The 23078-nt window shown below is 46.4% G+C and overlaps 1 pseudogene; it reads right to left on the bottom strand.

The window, feature by feature from the left end:
* Positions 1-5373: 5373 nt before the first annotated feature.
* LOC141161425 (uncharacterized) overlaps positions 5374-23078 on the bottom strand; it is a 39579-nt pseudogene continuing 21874 nt past the window's right edge.

The following is a 23078-nucleotide window of genomic DNA, read 5'->3' as shown; positions in this document are numbered from 1 at the left end:
TCCCTTCTCTTCCTTTCTCTGGCCGTCCCCACCAGTGACCCACCTTTGTCCAGCTTCCTCGGGCCTTCTCTTGGCGAAACCTATCTCCGGTTTCCCTGACCCTATGCGGTATGCTTTCCTGGTGGATATAGTGAGGGGTCGCACCAAGATGTGGTAACGACCTCCAGTCTTTGGCTGAGGAATCTGTTGCCTCCACCAATTTGGGTTCCGGTACCCTGTTCTGCCAACCCTTCACCCTGTATCTCCTGGGCATATGGGGTTCCTTCTTTACTCGTGTCTCTGGGCCTCTCTTGATGTTTCGTTCCTTGCCTCCTTTCTCCTCTGTTCCAGTTCCTTTCTTACTTTCCTTTCTGTTCCTTCTCCTCTCTCTCGGGCCCCGGCCTCCTGACAAGGCCTGCCCGTGGAGCAGAGCCCATGCAGCAGCTCTGCTCCCTGTCACCACTCCTCTCTGAACTGACCACGGGACTGAACTGACTACTGTCCTAAGATGGTGCCCACCTTATATACCTCCTTCTATGTGTGAGCCCAGGTGACTAGCAACCAATGGGCTCCTACCTATGCCCAGAGACCCACCCCTATCTGCTCCTACACCACTGGGTGTACTTTCCCCTCCCCACTCCAGACAGGGACAGATGCTGTCGTGCCTGCACTCTTGTCTCGTGGGAGCACCGTTGACCGGTCCCTCGGAAATGGGGTGTGTGTGGTGCATGCAGCCTACCGAGTCCTGGTCCACACCTCCTCCTTATTCGGGAGTGGAATATCACACCTCTGGTTCGAGGTGCAATACCCCTGTAGCAGCCGAGCCCTCGGGGTGCTACATTCCCCCCTGGTAAATCAGAGCACGTCCTCGGGCTGGAAAAGAGCAAAACAATTTAAAAACATAGAAATTTTTAAAGTGCACTCGCATATAAGACATTAACCGAAAACTCATCCCTTTATGGGAGGTAATCTTTTCTTTTTAACGTTGCTGGTTTAAACATTATAAAACATTTTGCTAATGCCACCGGAACTCTTTTATAAAACACTATATAAAACTTTGGCATTACTATTTTAGCAGCACATAAACTTTTCACATTAAGGCATTTTCAAGTAAAACATTTTCAAAACATATTCTGGAGTTCTGGCCGCTGTGCAACTTGCGACCAGGTGTTCTCTCTTCTTAAAGGTGCAACAGTCCAGTTAATCTTGAGGTAGACGTTGCAGTTTTTGTATAAAACCAGTAGGGGGCGCTTTAAGAAGCGCAACTATGTACAGGATGGCCGCTCTCAGTCCTCGGCCAGTGGGGATAAGTGAGTGGCTGCTCACAGTCCTCAGCCTGGTTAGGGATTAGGGGCACACAGGTAACGTTCACACAATCAACAGTTTCACAACAGTTCTTGTACCCTGACGGGTAACTATATACAGTTCCATTTTACCGTTCACTGGTAACGGTGTCCTCCTGATACTTCCTCCATGTACTCTTCAGACCCGTCCGGGCCCTCAGGGTAGTCCATATCTGGGCAATACCGCAGCTCCTCCTCGGTTAGGCGGTGGACATGGAGGGCATACAGTCCCTTTGCGCCCTTGTGCCGGGTGTAGGTGACCACGTCACCGGGGTACAGGTCACGGCCGTGATGTCCCTCTGGCAGGTGGCTTTCCACGTCTCTCCTGGTGACAAGGACGTCGGTTGCAGCCTCCGGGTCTCGGATGAAGCCCCAGCTATGCTCCAGCTGGAACTTGACTACGGTCCCGGTGGCTCGGGGACCGCAGATGGCGTGGGGGTTTTGCCGGGCCCTTCTCTTCTGCTCCGCGCTCCGGGCTTGGAGTCGCTCCTCCCTGATGCGTCTCTGCCGCCGCTCCCTTTCAAAGGTGGCCAGCTGCTGACGGCAGCAATCCAGGTCACGAGCTGCGTCCGCTTGTGTTTCCTGCGGGAACCCCATTAGATTCTCGCCGGTGGGGTCCCATGCAAACTGGGCATCCTCCGGCGGGGGTGGAGCGATGTTGGCGGGCTCCGGGGCCGGGATCAGAGGCTTGCTCAGGGGTCGTTCTCTCCGGAGACGGGGGTTGACAAACTCCGGTGGCCACTCAAAGGGCAGCCCGCCGGGCTGGTATGTTGGGCGTACAGGTCCGCACCCAGGGGTGGTACCGCGGGCTTCGGGCGGGTGGCAGCGCCCGGGGGCACTCGGCCTTGCAACCAGGCCGGTGGTCGCTGGTTAGTCGCGCCCGGGGGTGGCACCGCCAAGGTAGGGGGCGCTGGTGAGGCAGCGGCACCCAGGTTCAGAGGGCACAGCGCGGGGCGGGGCGTGATGACGGTTCTTGCTGCCTGAGGCCTAGCTGGCGGCAGTGGAGGCGTGGTGTCAGGTACGGTCCCCGGGCTTCGGGTCCCGCAACGGAGGGTGGGGGCAGGCTGGTGGTCTCAGGGCTTGGGGTAGTGGCGTCCCCGTTACCTGCCTCGGCCTCCGCGGCCTCCTCCGTGGCGTCGTCTGCAGCTGCTGACCCCTCTTCTCCGCGCCCGACGGCAGGCGCGCTGCTCGGTCCCCTCGGGGTCCTCTGCTGGTCATCTTCGTGCTGCCGGGCCAACTCCTCTCTCCACCCGGCAAACACTTCTTGCTGCGCCCAAACCATCCTCCTGTTCAAATCTTCTAGCGCTGCGCGCGCACAGTCCGGGTCCCTGGGCAGCTGGGCTAGCAACTCTGTCAGGCTGCAGGGTGGCTCAGCTTGCAGCAGGCTGCGGACCAGGGTGCTGGTGGAGTTCGCTGCTCCCTCCAACTCCGGGTGCAGCAGGTCCAGACTGATCCTGGCCGCACCCAGCCCCTCAGTTTTCTTTCCTATCCGCCCCCATGGGGGTTGGTCCAGGGGGCATCTGCTGACAATCACCTTTAGGGGCAGCCCCCCCACGCTGATGGACATCTCCACTGCTGCATCCATAGTTGCTGGGGGCGGGCCCCTTCTTTGGCGCCACTCTGGGACCTGGCCCACGATGGGAGGCGGCTTCCTGCTGTCTTTTGGTGCGCACATAATGGTGTCCGCTCTGCCAGGGTGGGAAAAACGGATGAAGATGGCGGGAAACGGTCCAAGATGGCGTCTGATGGCGGGAATCGGCTTCGGATGGCGGGAAACGACTCCGGACGGCGGGAGACTTCTTTTCAAGGTACATGTACTATCTTCTTCAGGCACGCAATACGCGTTGGTGGCGGGTTGGTTTGAATCCTGCAGACTACGCCAAAAGTTGATGCGCCCCCTGGGCCTGCGTTGTGAGGGGAATACCCAGAGCCGGATCGCTGGGGGTTGTAGTCTCCATGTGGCGGTGACCCGGTCCGTGCCCAGGGCGGTCAAACCAGTGGCAGTTTTAGTGGTGTTATAATAAGTGTCCGACTACGCCACCCGTGGATTGCGGTCAGTGGGGACCGCCGCTGCGCTGCAGACCGCTAAGGCTGATGTTGTTTGCGCAGCTGAGTATGGGATAACTCCCCACGGGAGAAGTATTGCCTCAGGGCAGCTAGTGTGGAAGATGGGAGTGATGATGTGAGCGTCCCAGTACTGATGGTGCTGGTGCGGCGATGAAACATGGAGACGTGTGGTTGCAGTTTCCAATGCTTTACTCACAGTTGTTACTCGTGTCAATCCTGCAGGCGATGACTGCCCAAGCCATGCTGCGTCCACCAGGTGAGGGACTCGGTCAACTCCCAGGCAATTCCAGAGTGTGGCACAGGGCTCCCTTCTCTTCCTTTCTCTGGCCGTCCCCACCAGTGACCCACCTTTGTCCAGCTTCCTCGGGCCTTCTCTTGGCGAAACCTATCTCCAGTTTCCCTGACCCTATGCGGTATGCTTTCCTGGTGGATATAGTGAGGGGTCGCACCAAGATGTGGTAACGACCTCCGGTCTTTGGCTGAGGAATCTGTTGCCTCCACCAATTTGGGTTCCGGTACCCTGTTCTGCCAACCCTTCACCCTGTATCTCCTGGGCATATGGGGTTCCTTCTTTACTTGTGTCTCTGGGCCTCTCTTGATGTTTCGTTCCTTGCCTCCTTTCTCCTCTGTTCCAGTTCCTTTCTTACTTTCCTTTCTGTTCCTTCTCCTCTCTCTCTCTCTCGGGCCCCGGCCTCCTGACAAGGCCTGCCCGTGGAGCAGAGCCCATGCAGCAGCTCTGCTCCCTGTCACCACTCCTCTCTGAACTGACCACGGAACTGAACTGACTACTGTCCTAAGATGGTGCCCACCTTATATACCTCCCTCTATGTGTGAGCCCAGGTGACTAGCAACCAATGGGCTCCTACCTATGCCCAGAGACCCACCCCTATCTGCTCCTACACCACTGGGTGTACTTTCCCCTCCCCACTCCAGACAGGGACAGATGATGTCGTGCCTGCACTCTTGTCTCGTGGGAGCACCGTTGACCTGTCCCTCGGAAATGGGGTGTGTGTGGTGCATGCAGCCTACCGAGTCCTGGTCCACACCCCATCCTTACCCGGGAGTGGAATATCACACCTCTGGTTCGAGGTGCAATACCCCTGTAGCAGCCGAGCCCTCGGGGTGCTACATAACGTCCTTCACAAGCTATGTACCGCTACTTATAACCATCAAGATTATACCTCTGTTTTGTGCAGAACTGTTACCAAAGTGCCATACCTGCTACCAGTTGTATATATGTTTTACAAGTTCATCCAGTTCATACTCTCTCAGTCATCCTTAAGTCGTTGGGTCATGGCTTGCCACAAAAATCGACAGCATGTGGTCTGCAGGTGAATGTACGTGAATCACCAACACACACACACCCATCCAGGTACCCTTTTCTACGGTATTTAGGAATAACGAAGTTACCCTTGGTCAGGGACCTCCCTTACATACAGGTGTCCTGCTACCAGTAGAGGTGACAACACTTCCCGTTCTCATCTATGAGACATACAGAAGAATCTGATTATACAAAGGACCGTGTTCTTGGTGTCAGTTGGGACCCAGCAATTGTCTCCCCAAAAATTTACCACACATGCTCACGTAAATGTCTAAATGTTGCTGGTGGAAGAATTAGGCCGAAGGAAATAAGTAGAGAAATCAATAACAACAAGTTATATTCTAATCGTATTACCTTTTTTTACCATTGGCAAGAAAGAAACATACAACACAGACACAAACTCATATCATCCTACAAAGTCCTGTGTTCTTTGCTTATTACAAGACATCCGCCTCTACCTCCCTGCTCTTCTGTTTGATTCCTCTAGGGGTCATAAAATTATGACCTATCACGGCTATATATCTCTATTTCATATGGTAGAAGTAACCCTTTAAAAATTAACCATTATCAGTGTCAGGACAATTCACCCATGAATATTTCCATATGGCTCAATCATTGATTCTTCATCTGATCTCCGAGGGAAAAAATTCAATAGGAAATTCCTCACCCCATGAAAACTACCATACACATTGTATTATTAGAGGGTCCAGCTGATAACTCACTATATACAGATGTGTCCATGTGACAAGAAATAATGTAATTATAATGTGACGAGGACGACATCGGCCTCAGCTTCTTATTGTAACAGAGGCTCCAACCTCCACAGAGAAGACAACATGTAGGGGTTCAGTGAAGGAGACGGTGAAGATGTGTAAGTGTCTGATGGGGTCACACAGCTCATAGAAGGACAGACGCCCGGCCTGATAGTCTAAGAAGACTCCAAGTGTTGGACATGTTGGCTTTACACTGAGAGTTAATCTGAATGAATTGTAAAATACTTTATACACATCACCATACATACCCAAACACCAAGATCTATCAATATATATAATACAAGACTGTCGTCCTTCCCTTTCTATACTGGGATAGGACAATCCGATGCCACATCCTCCGACCTTGTTCCACTCTACCTCCCAGTAATGTCGTCCTGAGGAGAGGCCACATCTGTTTAACACTTGGGGGAAGTACAGAAATCTTTTTGACGATTCTGGTCTGTTCTGTTCAATATCTGAATCTGTTGCTGTTTTCAGATCTTCCGATATCTTCACCCATCTATGAGCAGTGTCCACATCCAGCAATATGTCTGGGACATGGATCCCGAGCTCTGATGTTACATTTGGGACAATATTCCTCATAAATCGGGGCAAGGTCAGTGATATCAGAACCTTGTCCAGATCCTCCTCAGAACTGACCTCTCCACCATCTCCCCCTGTGTCCTCATCACCTCCATGACTACACACTGTAATGTCACTTTCTTGTAAGAGTCTTATTGGGTCGGTGACACGACACATCTGCAAGTGACAAATTTTTCTGGACAGCTCGTCCTTCTTTATTTCCAGCTTTTTGATCAGATGAGATATCTGGGACACAATCTTCTCCTCCTGCCTGGAGACGTCGCTTATCACTTTCTTTTCTGCCATTTCCAGTTGCCCCTCAATGTTTTTAAATTTGTTACTGAAGTTTTTCCTCTTATCGGAGGCTTTCTCCTGGATCATCTTCTTATAAGTCTGCAGATTCTGAACTTTTGCTTGAATATCTGCTTTTTGGGGGTTTAGTTCTTCCAGATATTTTGTCAGATCCTTTTTATTCTTCTCAGAAGCCTCATCTAGAAGTTCCACCTGGTGTCCTCGGTGTTCACCAACCAAACAGCAAGACGCACACAGACAAGCCCCGTCCTGCGGGCAGTAATACTCCAGAACCTTCTTGTGGAGGGAACATTTTTTGTTGCCAAAGGAATCGGTGGGTTCTGTTAATATATGATCCACTGACTTATTGTGGGCCGCCAGGTGGTCGTCACATAGAGAGGTCTCACACTGCAGACAGGATTTCACAGCCGGTACAGGAGACTTTGTACAGTAAGTGCAGAGGACTCTGGTCTCCTCCATATCAGGCTGAGTAGATGAGAAACGCTCCACTATGTTCCTCAGCTTCCGGTTCTTCTCCAGGGCCGGACGCTCCGGATATTCTGCTCTGCAGTCAGGACAGAAATACCCTCCAGCCGCCTCCTGGGCATCCAGCACACTCACAATACACGAGCGGCAGAAGTTGTGTCCACATCTCAGGGATACGGGATCTGTATAGAGGCTCAGGCAGATGGAGCAGTTGCTTCTCTTTTCTTGAGAAATCTTCTTCATGGTTGCTCCTTGATTTCAACCAGTGACCTTTCTCTTGGGAATTAACCTAATTACACACTGAGCTATTTGGGAATGTGAGAACAAGTTGTAATTTGTAGTATACAGAATGTAAAAGATTTTTCCACCCCCAGGAGCAAAAAAAGAACAATACAGTGACATGACAAGAAGCTGCATGACTAATCGTAGGCTAAATAGTTGCAAGTCAAATTTATGTATGAGATAGCCAAGATGATAGTCTATAAAATGATGGTAGTCTCACATTGGAAGCAGTAGTGGATGGTGAGATATTGGGCCTGGAGGTCAAAAACATTGTTACCGTTTTGCTCGTCACTGTATGTGGTTGCACCAAGTGAAGTACCAGAGTGTGTGTGGTTGGGACAATCCTCGCACACTGTGGCTGCCACGGACAGGCAGTTTATGTGTCCCTACACTATGTTTAGGCAAGTGGTTTCAAGCGTTCCTGGAATGTCTGTGACCACTGCAACCACAACTTGGATTGTGTGATCCCCCTAGTTATACTTTTGAACAGTTGTCTGCTCTTTACACTTATAAGTTTTATACGTTTGGTATGGATAAGTTTAGACTTATTTAATCTTCAATGAAGATTGATACTCTATGGTAAGTAGAGGGGTTCCCTGCTGGGTTCCTTGGTAGCGCACATAAAAAACTAAAATAGACAATGAGAAGTTACGTTCTGGGATATGTTGTTGGCAAAAGTCTCAGAATGGGACTGTAGACTGTGCCCTGTACTACAGAGGAAAAAAGCAGACAATGATATTGATACTAAAGATGAAAGGGCTGTGTTACATAATGGTGCAATGCTGTATCAGCACCAGAGAGCCAGAAGTGAGGAGTTATACTTGAGGGGGCTCATTCTAGATAGGTTCTTGTTGAAGTTCATTGAATGTCAGCGACGTTAACGATTCCCCAGAGTTCTGGAGTGACCACTAGAAACATGACTTGATAAGGCCAATTGTCTGTACAAGAGTGGATTGGAAAAGAAAAAAAAGAGAGGAAGATACTGAATAAGGTGCATTTCAGGAAAGTTTACCCTCTGTAAAAAAAAAAACTGAATTTGAAAAGAAGATGGCTTCTACATATGGATAATGATCCTACACACACACGTCAAAATCCACAATAGACAACCTCAAAAGGCGCAAGCTGGAGGTTTTACAATGGCCCTCACAGTCCCCTGATCTGAACAGGAATATCATTGAACTGGAAGAATTTCCCAAAGAAGAATGGATGAAAATCCCTCAAACAAGAATTGAAAGACTCTTGTCTGGCTAAAAAAAGCATTTACAAGTTGTCATATTTTCAAAAGGGGGCGCTACTAGGTATTGACCATGCAGAGTGCTCAAACTTTTACATTAGCCCATTTTCCTTTTTGTAATTTTTAATATTCAAAAGATAATTTTTTTATATATTTTTTGCCTAAAAAACAAAGGAAATGTGTCATTTAACTTGAGGCCTTTTAGAGATAATTTCACCTTCAACCTGCTAGGGGCTCCCAAACTTTTACTTGCCACTGTAATCATGAGCGGGATAACTGGGTAAGTATAAGGAGGATAACCAGGTAAGGGTGAGTGGGATAACTGGGTAAGTATGAGGAGTATAACCAGGTAAGGGTGAGCGGGATAACTGGGTAAGTATGAAGATAACTAGGTAAGGGTGAGCGGGATAACTGGGTAAGTATGAGGAGGATAACCAGGTAAGAGTGAGAAGATAACTGGGTAAGTATGAGGAAGATAACCAGGTAAATGTGAGCAGGATAACTGGGTAGGTATGAGCATAATTACCAGATAAGGGTGAGGGAATAACCAGGTAAGAGTAAGCTGGATAATCTTAATAAATGCCAATCACCCTGCTTTTCACTGACCCTGAATAACATGTAAATTTACCTTATTAAATGCAGTTTTGACACCTTCTCCCACTCCCCTGCTGCTCTGACTCTACAGATTCATCAGTGTATTTTGTATTCATGAATCAAAAAGGACAGGAACCGGCATTTGTTTTTTTGTGAAAAAGCAGATTCACAAACTGCGATCATTTATAACATTAGATATGAGAGAAAACTGTAAAGGCGACGACCAGAGACTGAAAACATTTACCAGTATGGAGGATATCAGGCAATCACGACACATAGGACTGAAGTTTTTTCAACTGTGACAAAAATTCACAGCTTTATATAGAAAAAACATTCAGTAAACCTTAATTGACCATTGATGTATAAGATATGGGGGGGAGGTAATTTATTTTAACGTAACTTTAAATGATAATACACAAATCTGTTATAAACAGTGAAAAGCAGGAGTGTGCAACCTGTGGACCGTATGTGGCCTTCGCTGCTGCTACTTGTGGTCCCTGCAGTGCAGGATAGAAGCACAGCTGATTGCACAGGCAGGCATGCAACTACTGTGGATTAACCAATGGCCACTTTCCTTAACATGATATTGAGAGATAAATTCATTGATATTTTTCTATTTGCTGTCTGTTGTGTTATTCCAGAAAAATCGATTTTACCAACATGCAAATGAAGCATTAGGTGCTCTAGGTGGGAAGAAGCACTTAAAGAAAGTCTGCCTTCCTAGGTCATCACTTTGCACCTGCGGGTGTACAGCGTCAACAGGCGGCGCATGTGCAGTAGCAAACCGAAGCCAGTGCCCTCTGTAGGGCAGCTACCAGTACACGCACAAGGACCGCGGTGATATGAGCGAGATTTCCTGCCTGACGTCAGCTATCAATCAACATAGATAGGTAGGCGCTAAGGATGTAAATCACACTGCAGCTGTGTTGCATTTTTTTGATGCGGCAAAAACACTCTGGCCATAATTTTCAAAAGCTGCAGTAAAAAAAACACATTGCATATGTAATAGAGTCCTAGCTCTGTCTTTGATCACTCAGCCATTTCCTGGTGATCTGAGCAGCTGCTAATCTAGCCACAAGGATCTCCTACAATAACCCTCACCTAATGCTATAGTCTGCCCTATAAAATAGAAGCTGCCTAAGGGGTACAAGCGTGTGGGGTTGTTCATTCGTCTTCTTGTGCAAAGTGGCTTCAGAGATAAGTGGCAGTTATTTCAGAGGCAGTTAGTGAGGGCAGGAGTGAGGTAACCAACACTTTGACCACATACTCTCTTTTAACTATGTTTTTGTTAGCTTTCACCCTTTCCCCATAGTCCTTCACTTTCTACTAACCCCCATAACCCCTACACCTAGTAAGGAACTCTTTATCTCTCCCTCCATCCTCCCCACTCACCTCACCTCCTCCTCAGAACTATTCTTCAACATTCAATTCTGTATCTCCAAACACAGACAGCCACCCCATGCTCTCTCCTACTCCCACCTGCTAACAGTTTCTCTGCTCCTCCTCACTGACGGCGACATCTCTCCAAATCCTAGCCCTCCTAATAACATCCCCACAGTCACCTCTACCTTCTATCCACAACCTACTACAAACTCTTGCTGCCTTTCTAACTTCATACCCATCCACCTAGTCCCCGCTTCCCCAGTTGCACTAACAGGAGCTCTATGGAACGCTCACTCCGTCTACAACAAACTTTCCTACATCCACGACCTTTTCATTACTAGCAAACCTTCTTTCCTCGCCATCACCGAAACCTGGCTCACCCCCTCTGACACAGCCTCCCCAGCCGCACTTTCGTATGGTGGATTCCACCTTTCCCACACACCCACCCCAGCCCCAACGACAAACATGGTGAAGGCGTAGGTTTTCTCCTGTCAGATCCTGCGCCTTCACCGAAATCCCACTGCCGCCCTCCGTTACACTCCCATCTTTTGAGGTGCACTGTGTGCGCTTCTACTCCCCGTCCAACCTCCAACTGGCCGTCATTTACCGACCCTCAGGGCAAGCCACCACCTTCCTAGACCACTTCACCACCTGGCTGCTTCACTTCCTTTCAGCTGACATCCCCACTATCATAATGGGTGACTTCAACATCCCCATCGACACTTCACACTCATCTGTCTCTAAGCTCCTATCCCTCACTTCCTCCTTCGGCCTTGCTCAATGATCTTCCGCAGCCACTCAAAGATGGCCCCACGCTGGACCTAATCTTCATCCGCCTCTGTTCCCTATCTAACCTCTATAACTCTCCTGTCAGGACTGCAAATATTTTTAATTACATTTTGGCCCTTTTTGCCCTCTTTCAAGATGGTGTCTTTTGTCTCATGTGCCCCTTGTCTTCCTGCTTTATAACTCCACCCCAGCCTCTAATCAGTGCTAGAGTATTCTGCCTGTGATCTGCTCCAGGTGGTTTCCTAGTTTCCTGCTCTGCCCTGCAGACTTGTTTGGATCTTCTGTTACCTGCTCTCAGAGACTCTGCTGCATTCAGTTGTTACTAGTATTCCTCCTTCTCCTGGCTGCTCCTGCTGCTACCTCTGAGCCTCAGTCTTCACCTGCATTCTGCTAACAAGTAAGCTGGTTTCTGCTCTGACTCACCTGCTTTAGATAGCTGCAGAGCACGGGACTGTGCTGCACTATCAGGGACTTCCTACCCAGGCCTCCCTGGATTATCTAAATATTGTATGGACTTCCTTGCATGGACTTGATAAGAACTTCCTTGTTTTCTAGCATCCTCTAGTGTGAATTGTGCTTTACAGATTGCTTTGCTGATTACATTTAGAGCATGGGACTGTGCTGCATTATCTGGGACTTCCTACCCAGGCCTCCCTGGATTATATAATATATATTGTTTGGACTTGATAAAGACTTCCTTGTTTTCTATCATCCTCTAGTGTGAACAGTGCTTTACAAACTGCTCTGCTAATTGCATTTTCCCCTGAGTGTTTAGGGACTTTGTGTTTTCGTCTGCACTTGTTTGAAACACCGTGTGTTTATAATATACACTTTGACACCTATAAGTTGTGTTCTGTTGTATCTTTGTTCCACGCAAAAAGACTCCTGTGGTATCCATTACAATTATTACAGGATACTCTAGCCAAAAAATAAGGAGTCTGCTGGAACAATGTCTGCAGAAAGCAAATTAGAGCAGGTGTATTCCGTAATTAGATCTCTTCAGAAGGAGGTGGAAGGTCTGCAAAAGAAACTTGGAGGCATTGAGCGTAATGAACAAGCATTTGGACAAACTTTACAGGACTTAAATACCCGAATTGCGGCCCAGGAAAACAAACTTGCGGGCTTGGACTCCCAGTACGGACAGGCTTTCCAGGACATTAGTACTCAAATGGTGGCACAAGTGACTTTACCTTCTGGGATACCGCCACCAGCTAGCCCACCTAAGTTGCCTCCATTCAGATTTAATGGTGAACGTGACAAATTTCGTGGCTTTGTGAATCAGTGTATGCTATATTTTGATGTACAGCACAGACCAAAAGTTTGGAAACACCTTCACATTTAAAGATTTTTCTGTATTTACATGACTATGAAAATTGTACATTCACACTGAAGGCATTAAAACTATGAATTAACACATGTGGAATTATATACTTAACAAAAAAGTGTAAAACAAGTGAAAATATGTCTTATATTCTAGGTTCTTCAAAGTAGCCACCTTTTGCTTTGATGACTGCTTTGCACACTCTTGGCATTCTCTTAATGAGCTTCAAGAGGTAGTCATCAGAAATGGTCTTCACTTCACAGGTGTGCCCTGTCAGGTTTAATAAGTGGGATTTCTTGCCTTATAAATGGGGTTGGGACCATCAGTTGTGATGTGCCGAAGTCTGGTGGATACACAGCTGATAGTCCTACTGAATAGACTGTTAGAATTTGTATTATGGCAAGAAAAAAGCAGCTAAATAAAAAAAAAACGAGTGGCCATCATTACTTTAAGAAATGAAGGTCAGTCAGTGCGAAAAATTGGGAAAGCTTTGAAAGTGTCCCCAAGTGCAGTTGCAAAAACCATCAAGCTCTACAAAGAAACTGGCCCACAAAAGAGACCGCACCAGGAAAGGAAGACCAAGAGTCACCTCTGCTTCTGAGGATAAGTTTATCTGAGTCACCAGCCTCAGAAATCGCAGGTTAACAGCAGCTCAGATTAGAGACCAGGTCAATGCCACACAGAGTTCTAGCAGCAGACACATCTCTTCAGCAACTGTTAATAGGAGACTTTGTGCAGCAGGCCTTCATGGTAAAATAGCTGCTAGGAAACCACTGCTAAGGACAGGCAACAAGCAGAAGAGACTTGTTTGGGCTAAAGAACACAAGGAATGGACATTAGACCAGTGGAAATCTGTGCTTTGGTCTGATGAGTCCAAATTTGAGATCTTTGGTTCCAAGCACCGTGTCTTTGTGCGACGCAGAAAAGGTGAACGGATGGACTCTACATGCCTGGTTCCCACCGTGAAGCATGGAGGAGGAGGTGTGATGGTGTGGGGGTGCTTTGCTGGTGACACTGTTGGGGATTTATTCAAAATTGAAGGCATACTGAACCAGCATGGCTACCACAGCATCTTGTAGCGGCATGCTATTCCATCCGGTTTGCGTTTAGTTGGACCATCACTTATTTTTCAACAGGACAATGACCCCAAACACACCTCCAGGCTGTGTAAGGGCTATTTGACCAAGAGGGAGAGTGATGGGGTGCTACGCCTGATGACCTGGCTTCCACAGTCACCAGACCTGAACCCAATCGAGATGGTTTGGGGTGAGCTGGACCGCAGATTTAAGGCAAAAGGGCCAACAAGTGCTAAGCATTTCTGGGAACTCCTTCAAGATTGTTGGAAGACCATTTCCGGTGACTACCTCTTGAAGCTCATCAAGAGAATGCCAAGAGTGTGCAAAGCAGTCATCAAAGCAAAAGGTGGCTACTTTGAAGAACCTAGAATATAAGACATATTTCAGTTGTTTCACACTTTTTTGTTAAGTATATAATTCCACATGTGGTAATTCATAGTTTTGATGCCTTCAGTGTGAATGTACAATTTTCATAATCATGAAAATACAGAAAAATCTTTAAATGAGAAAGTGTGTCCAAACTTTTGGTCTGTACTGTACATGCTGACCGCTTCCTTACTGATAGATCTAAGGTATTGTGTGTAATTATGCTGCTGACCTCACGAGCACTCGCCTGGGCGAATCCGATGATCGAGTCTCGTGACCCACAGCTAAATAATTTGGATGATTTCTTAGCCGCTATGGCATTAATGTTTGACCCTAACGGTCGTGCTACCGCTGAGTCTGCTTTACTATCTTTACGCCAGGGTAAACTTTCTGTTATTGAATATGCTACTGAATTTAGGAGATTAGCGGTAGATACCAACTGGGACAGTTATGCACAATTACCTATTTTTAAGAGAGGTCTGTCTAGCATTGTAAAAGATGAATTGGCCCGCTCTGAGTCACCACAAGAGCTAGAAATGTTTATACAGCATTGTGTACGCATAGACATACGCCTTACTGAACGTAGGCAGGAGAAATTGGCTGTATTCAATCGTATGTCTAACTTTTCCCTTCCTCCCAAAGAGCCTGCAGGTAAAACATCTCGGGAGGTAGAAGAAGCGCCCATGCAAATAGATTCTGTGCAGAGGCGTGAGAGTAATGAGCGCCGGGAGCACCGCCTGCGAGAGAGGCTATGTTTCTACTGCGGCCAATCTGACCACTTTCTAATCAACTGTCCCAAGCGGCCTAACAAGGTGTTAGCAGCGGTAGGAGAGTACGATAACACTGATGATGAATCTGACATCTCTGAATGTAGCCTGCCATTAAATGCTGCATTCCATTTTCTCTCTATGACTACACCTCCCAAGGAGTTGAAGGAAAAGAACTCTCACTGTTCACTCCCTATTAAGATCCTGTGTTCAGGGCAGTGGATTTCCAGTGCAGTTATGATTGACTCTGGTGCTGGGGGCAACTTTATGGACATTACATTTGCTCAAAAACATGGTATTGAGATACAGCGAAGAGCCTCTCCAATTACCATGGAAACAGTGGATGGGTCACCTTTAATCTCCGGGCCTGTGGATCAGGAGACTGTACCTCTTAAGATTTTGTTGGAGCCTAATCATCAGGAGCAACTTTCTTTCTTGTTAATTTCTTCTCCTCATTTCCCTGTGATTTTAGGCATCCCTTGGTTGCGTTCTCAGAACCCGACTATCAACTGGGAGACCAAGGAGATTATTTTTCCGACTAGGAGCAACCCAGCGATAACTGAAGCTGTCCCTGAGTCCATGGATACAAAATCTACTGTACAGGTATTCACTTTACCTTCAGCGTATAAAGCATTCTCTGACATCTGTGACAAGAAGAAAGCAGATCAGCTTCCTCCACATAGGCATTATGACTGTCCCATTGAGCTGCTTCCTGGGGCGGCTATTCCTTTTAGCAACGTATATCCTTTAGCAGCACCTGAACTTCAAGCCTTGAAGGAGTATATTGATGAAAATCTGGCCAAAGACTTTATACGTCCTTCTTCCTCACCAGCAGGGGCGCCTATATTTTTTGTTAAAAAGAAGGATGGGACCCTAAGACCCTGTATTGACTATCGGGAACTCAATAAGGTAACCATACGGAATCATTATTCTTTGCCTTTGATTCCAGAATTATTGGAAAGAGTCCGCCATGCCAAGGTGTTCTCTAAACTAGATCTTCATGGGGCTTATAATTTGGTGCGTATTCGTTCCGGTGATGAATGGAAGACAGCATTCAGATGCCGGTATGGACACTTTGAATATCTGGTGATGCCCTTCGGGCTTTGTAACGCCCCTGCGACTTTTCAACATCTGGCTAATGACATTTTTAGAGATTTATTGGATCAGTTTGTGGTGATTTATTTGGACGATATTTAAATTTTTTCTGACTCTCTACAGGAACATGAAGAACATGTCAAAACTGTTTTGAAACGTCTGAAAGAGAACCATCTGTATATTAAGCCAGAGAAGTGTGAGTTCCATCGTTCTGAGATACAGTTTTTAGGTTATGTCATCTCTCCTCAGGGGCTGAACATGGAATCTGGTAAGATTCAGGCAATTCTTGACTGGCCAGTACCTAGGAACGTTAAAGAGGTCCAATGTTTTATTGGTTTTGCAAATTTCTATAGACGTTTTATTAGAAATTTTTCTGACATTGTCCGTCCCATTACTTCCTTGACAAAGAAGGAAAAGCCCTTTAAGTGGTCATCACAGGCTCAAGAGGCTTTTGATCGACTTATGGTTTGTTTCACCTCAGCACCGCTGTGGATCCACCCAGACCCAGCACTTCCTTTCATTGTGGAGGTGGATGCTTCTGATAATGCTTTAGGGGCCATTCTCTCCCAAAGAACTGGAGAGAAGACTCTGCTACACCCTTGTGCTTTCTTTTCCCGTAGACTTACTTCAGCTGAGAAAAACTACGATGTGGGAGACAAGGAACTGCTAGCTATTATTGTAGCTTTCAAAGAATGGAGGCATCATCTGCAAGGAGCCACACAACAGATCGTAGTGCTGACTGACCATCGCAATTTGGAGTTTCTGAGATCCGCTAGATGTCTTTCTCCTCGTCAGGCTCGTTGGAGCCTATTTTTAAATCAAATTAATTTTGTTATTTCGTACCGTCCAGGTTCTCGTAATGGGAAGGCTGATGCTTTATCCCAAATCCATGCTGCGGATTCCGTACCTGGAGCCCCGTCCAAGACCATTCTATCCGATGCCAACTTCATCGGAGTTATCCACGATCAGGACTTGTGGAAGGAGTTCAAGGAGGCCTATGATGGTGATGTATTTCTGGCCAATCCACCTGTTGATATTAATCTTGTCCTTAAGAGTGGCATGTGGTTCAGGGATCGACGTATCTACGTCCCTGAGGCCGTTCGTCTGCAGATCCTCAAGTTTGTCCATGACTCCAAGGTGGCTGGTCACAGGGGGGTACAGAAGACACAAGAGTTCCTAAGCCGATTTTTCTGGTGGCCGACTTGCCTGAAGGATACTAAGGACTATGTTCTCTCTTGCGAGGCATGTGCTCATTATAAGACTCCTCGTATGTCACCTACGGGTCTTCTTCAACCATTACCTGTTCCGTCCCGCCCATGGGGGTCTATCTCAATGGACTTCATTGTGGAGCTGCCTACATCAGGTGGCATGAATACGATCCTGGTGGTAGTGGATCGCCTGACTAAAGCTGCTCATTCTGTTCCTTGCCCCGGTCATCCCTCAGCTAAGGATACAGTGAACTTGGTTATACAGAATGTTTTTTGGCTGCATGGGGTCCCGGATGAAATCATCTCTGACTGTGGAGTGCAGTTTACCTCAAGATTCTGGAAGGAGTTTTGCTCTGCACTCAATATTAATGTCTGTCTTTCTTCCGCTTATCACCCCCAGACGAACGGTCAACCGAGCGTACCAACCAGACCTTGGAACAATATCTACGATGCTATGTCAGCCATCTTCAGGATTATTGGTTGGAGTTACTTCCATTAGCTGAATTCTCATATAACAATTCTCAGAGAGCCTCCACTAAGTTCACACCTTTCTTTGCCAATCTGGTTTACCATCCGAGTATCTTACCTAGGTCTCCGATTAATGCTCCGGTTCCAGCTGTAGAGGAGAGGCTGACTGCGATGAGGCAAAATCTGGAGGTTCTGAAGGAATCTTTGACCTCAGCTCAGGAACGTTACAAGAAATCGGCTGATAGATTTCGTAAACCGGCACCCATGTTCAAGGTAAGAGATTTCGTGTGGTTATCCACTAAAAATCTGAAGTTGAACGTTCCTTCACAGAAACTTGGACAGAAATTCATCAGCCCTTTCAAGATCAACGGTATTGTGAGCTCTGTTGCTGCCATCTGAAGTTGCCTAGGACTATGAAGGTACACCCAGTTTTCCATATTTCTTTACTAAAGTCTGTATCTCCTAATACCTTCCAGGGACTTGTTGTGCCACCTCCGCAGCCTGTGGTGATTGATGGGCAGGAACAATTTGTGGTGGAAGAAATTATTGATTCTAGGTTTCACAGGAATCGACTCTAATATCTGATAAGATGGCAAGGGTATCCCCCTGAAGAAGACTCTTGGGAACCTATGGAAAACATTAATGCCCAACAGAAGATTTCTTGTTTCCATCAGAGATTTCCTGAGAAACCGGGTCCAGGATCGTCCTGAGGCCACTTCTAAGGAGGGAGCAATGTCAGGGCTGCAAATATTTTTAATTACATTTTGGCCCTTTTTGCCCTCTTTCAAGATGGTGTCTTTTGCCTCGTGCCCCTTGTCTTTCTGCTTTATAACTCCACCCCAGCCTCTAATCAGTGCTAGAGTATTCTGCCTGTGATCTGCTCCAGGTGGTTTCCTAGTTTCCTGCTCTGCCCTGCAGACTTATTTAGATCTTCTGTTACCTGCTCTCAGAGACTCTGCTGCATTCAGTTGTTTTCTCCTTCTCCTGGCTGCTCCTGCTGCTACCTCTGAGCCTCAGTCTTCACCTGCATTCTGCTAACAAGTAAGCTGGTTTCTGCTCTGACTCACCTGCTTTAGATAGCTGCAGAGCACGGGACTGTGCTGCACTATCAGGGACTTCCTACCCAGGCCTCCCTGGATTATCTAAATATTGTATGGACTTCCTTGCATGGACTTGATAAGGACTTCCTAGTTTTCTAGCATCCTCTAGTGTGAATTGTGCTTTACAGATTGCTTTGCTGATTACATTTAGAGCACGGGACTGTGCTGCATTATCTGGGACTTCCTACCCAGGCCTCCCTGGATTATATAATATATATTGTTTGGACTTGATAAAGACTTCCTTGTTTTCTATCATCCTCTAGTGTGAACAGTGCTTTACAAACTGCTCTGCTAATTGCATTTTCCCCTGAGTGTTTAGGTACTTTGTGTTTTTGTCTGCACTTGTTTGAAACACCATGTGTTTATAATATACACTTTGACATCTATAAGTTGTGTTCTGTTGTATCTTTGTTCCACGCAAAAAGACTCCTGTGGTATCCATTATAATTATTACAGCTCCTCTCCCTCTCTCCGACCACAACCTACTGACATTCTCTGCCCTCTCCTCTCCATTTCCACAATCCCCACTCCAAAAAATTGCACACCCTCGCAGAAACCTCAAACACCTTGACCTACACTCACTCTCTGAATCCTTCCTCCCTCTTAGACACATAAATTCCTTACACGATGCAGATGTTGCTGCTGCTTTATATAACACCACAACAGCTGCAGCTCTCGACTCAGTCGCCCCTCTCACATATACCAAAGCTCGCACAATCAACAGGCAACCCTGGCACACCAACCTTACTAAAGAACTGTGATGGGCCTCCAGGGTTGCTGAGCGGAGATGGAAAAGGTCCCACTACATCGAGCACTTCATTGAATTCAAACAATCCCTCACTATTTTCAAGTCCACACTCACTGCAGCAAAACAAACCTACTTCTCATCTCTCATATCCTCCTTGTCTCACAACCCTAAACAGCTATTTAACACTTTCAATTCTCTCCTCCGTCCCCCAGCGCCTCCTTCCTCTCCTCTCAGCTGAAGACTTTGCCTCATTCTTCAAGCAGAAGATTGACACCATCAGACAAAGCTTTTCCCTAAAGTCCCCACAGGCCCTCCTCATATCTACTCAACCTTTCTCCTCCAAACCCCACTTCTCCACCATTACAGAAGATCAAGTCTCCTCTTTACTCTCCAAGTCACACCTCACCACCTGCGAACTTGACCTAATCCCTTCCCACCTCATCCCTAACCTTACCACAGTCTTCATCCCAACTCTAACCCACCTCTTCAACCTGTCACTAACAACCAGTGTCTTCCCCTCATATTTCAAACACGCCTCAATCACACCCATCCTCAAAAAGCCCTCCCTTGACCCACCCTCTCTGACTAGCTACCGCCCCATATTAACTTCTCACCTATGCCTCAAAACTACTGGAACAACATGTCCACCTTGAACTGTCCTCCCACCTCTCCTCATGTTTCCTCCTCGACCGCTTACAATCTGGCTTCTGACTGCATCACTCGACTGAAACTGCCCTGACTCAAGTCACCAATGACCTACTAACAGCCAAATCCAAGCGACACTACTCCGTCCTCCTCCTCCTGGACTTGTCATCTGCCTTCGACACAGTCGACCATTCCCTCTTACTACAGACTCTCTCATCTCTTGGTATCATGAACTTGGCCCTATCTTGGATCTCCTCATACCTAACAGACAGGACATTCAGCGTCTCCCACTCACACACCACCTCCTCATCTCGCCCCCTATCTGTCGGTGTCCCCCAAGGTTCAGTTCTAGGACCTCTGCTCTTCTCCATCTACACCTTTGGCCTGGGACAGCTCATAGAGTCTCATGGCTTTCAGTATCACCTCTATGCTGATGACACACAGATCTACTTCTCTGGACCTGATATCTCCTTCCTATTAACCGAAATCCCACAATGTCTGTCCGCTATCTCATCCTTCTTCTCTGCCAGATTTCTAAAACTTAACATGGGTAAAACAGAATTCATCATCTTTCCACCTTCTCATTCATCCTCCTCATCTGACCTATCCATCAATGTCAATGGCTGCCCACTCTCCCCAGTTATGCAAGCTCATTGCCTCAGGGTAACCCTGGACTCTGATCTCTCCTTCAAACCACATAGAATCATAGAATCATAGAATCATAGAATGGTAGAGTTGGAAGGGACCTCCTGGGTCATCTGGTCCAACCCCCTGCTCAAAGCAGGATTCACTAGATCATCTCAGACAGATGTCTGTCCAGCCTCTGTTTGAAGACGTCCATTGAAGGGGAACTCACCACCTCTCGTGGCAGCCTGTTCCACTCATTAATCACCCTAACTGTCAAAAAGTTTTTTCTAATATCTAATCTGTGTCTCCTCCCATTTAGTTTCATCCCATTGCTTCTAGTGTTTCCTTGTGCAAATGAGAATAAAGATGATCCTTCTACAATGTGACAGCCCTTGACATATTTGTAGACAGCTATTAAGTCTCCTCTCAGTCTTCTTTTTTGCAAGCTAAACATTCCCAAATCCTGCAACCGTTCCTCATAGGACATGGTTTGCAGACCAGTCACCATTCTGGTCGCTCTTCTCTGAACTTGCTCCAGTTTGTCTATGTCTTTTTTAAAATGTGGTGCCCAAAACTGTACACAGTATTCCAGATGAGGTCTGACCAAAGAGGAGTAAAGACCGATAATGACTTCACGTGATCTAGACTGTATGCTTCTGTTAATACATCCCAGAATTGTATTTGCCTTTTTTGCTGCTGCATCACACTGTTGACTCATGTTCAGTCTATGATCTATTAGTATACCTAAGTCTTTTTCACATGTACTGTTGCTTAGCTCTATTCCTCCCATTCTGTATATGTTTTTTTCATTTTTATTGCCCAGATGTAGTACTTTGCATTTTTCCCTGTTAAAAACCATTCTGTTGGTTGCTGCCCACTGCTCCAGTTTATTTAGGTCTTTTTGAATCCTCTCTCTCTCTTCTCTAGTATTAGCTATCCCTCCTAGCTTTGTGTCATCAGCAAATTTAATCAGTTTACCCTCAATTCCTTCATCTAAATCATTGATAAAGATGTTGAACAATACAGGTCCCAGGACGGAGCCCTGTGGTACCCCACTTGAGACATTCATCCAGCTGGATGTGAAGCCATTTACAACCACCCTTTGAGTTCGATCACTAAGCCAGTTATGAATCCATCTAACAGTTGCCTGGTCCATTGCATACTTGGTCATTTTTTCAATAAGGATGGTGTGAGATACTTTGTCAAATGCTTTGCTGAAGTCAAGATATACTATATCTACAGCATTTCCCTGATCCACCCAGTCAGTGATTCTGTCATAGAAGGAAATTAAGTTAGTCTGACATGACTTGTTAGTTACAAACCCATGCTGACTCTGGTTAATCACTTCATTCTTATCCATGTACTTACATACATGTTGTTTAATAATTTGTTCAAAGATCTTTCCTGGTATAGAAGTCAGACTCACCGGCCTATAGTTCCCTGGGTCCACCTTCTTCCCCTTTTTGAAGATAGGAACAACATTTGCTCTTCTCCAGTCTTCTGGGACTTCTCCTGTTCTCCAAGAATTTTCAAAGATTATGGAGAGTGGTTCTAAAATTTCTTCTACGATCTCCTTCAGTACTCTGGGGTGTAATTCATCTGGACCTGGAGACTTGAACTCATTTATGTTAGCTAAATATTCCCTCACAATCTTTCTGTTTACAGATAACTTGGATTCCTCTATTCCTTTAAAAGGACAGTGAAGATCAGTTGATGTTACATTTCCTTTCTGAGAGAAAACAGATGCAAAATAGGAATTAAAAAGTTCGGCCTTCTCAACATCCTCTCTTACCATTTCTCCATTTTCATCCTGTAAAAATCCTATAGCATCTTTGACTTTTCTTTTACTTTTGACATACCCCCAAAATCCTTTTCTATTGCTTTTGACATCTCTTGCAAGCCTTAATTCATTGTCAGCTTTAGCTAACCTGATACGTGCCCTGCAGGATCTGCAGACTGCATTATAATCTTTTTTAGATATGCCTCCCTCTTTCCATTTAATAAACATTTCTTTCTTTCTTTTTAGCATGTGTTTAAGTTCTGTGTTCATCCATCCTGGTTTCCTTAAATGCTTCCCATTCTTTCTACTTTTCGGGATTGTTAATGATTGTGCTTTGAGAATCTAATTTTTAAAAATTTCCCATCCTTCCTGGACATTTTTGTCCTTAAGGACATCCAGCCATTGGATCCCTCCTATTCTCTTTCTGAGTCTCTTAAAATCTGCCTTTCTAAAATCTAACCTTGAAGTTTGAGTCTTCACATGTCTTCCTCCTCTAGTTATCCAAAATTCTATAATAGCATGGTCGCTGCCTCCTAGGGTCCCAGCCACTTTTACCTCCTCAATAGTGTTGAGCATTCCGATACTGAAATATCGGGTATCGGCCGATATTCGCGGTATCGGAATTCCGATACTTAATTCCGATACTATTGCAATATCGTATACCGGAATCGGAAGTTCCCATAATGCAATGAGACATTTTCATTTTATTCAGCCAATGAGGATCCTAAGAAGTGTGGGCACATCCTGTTAGGCATGTAGGCATCTTAACTAATG

This window comes from Phyllobates terribilis, unplaced genomic scaffold (genome assembly GCF_046119375.1).
Source record: "Phyllobates terribilis strain yellow unplaced genomic scaffold, ASM4611937v1 Scaffold_9__5_contigs__length_417890890, whole genome shotgun sequence".
Lineage (NCBI taxonomy): Eukaryota > Metazoa > Chordata > Amphibia > Anura > Dendrobatidae > Phyllobates > Phyllobates terribilis.
This window is presented reverse-complemented; position numbering and strand designations above follow the sequence as displayed.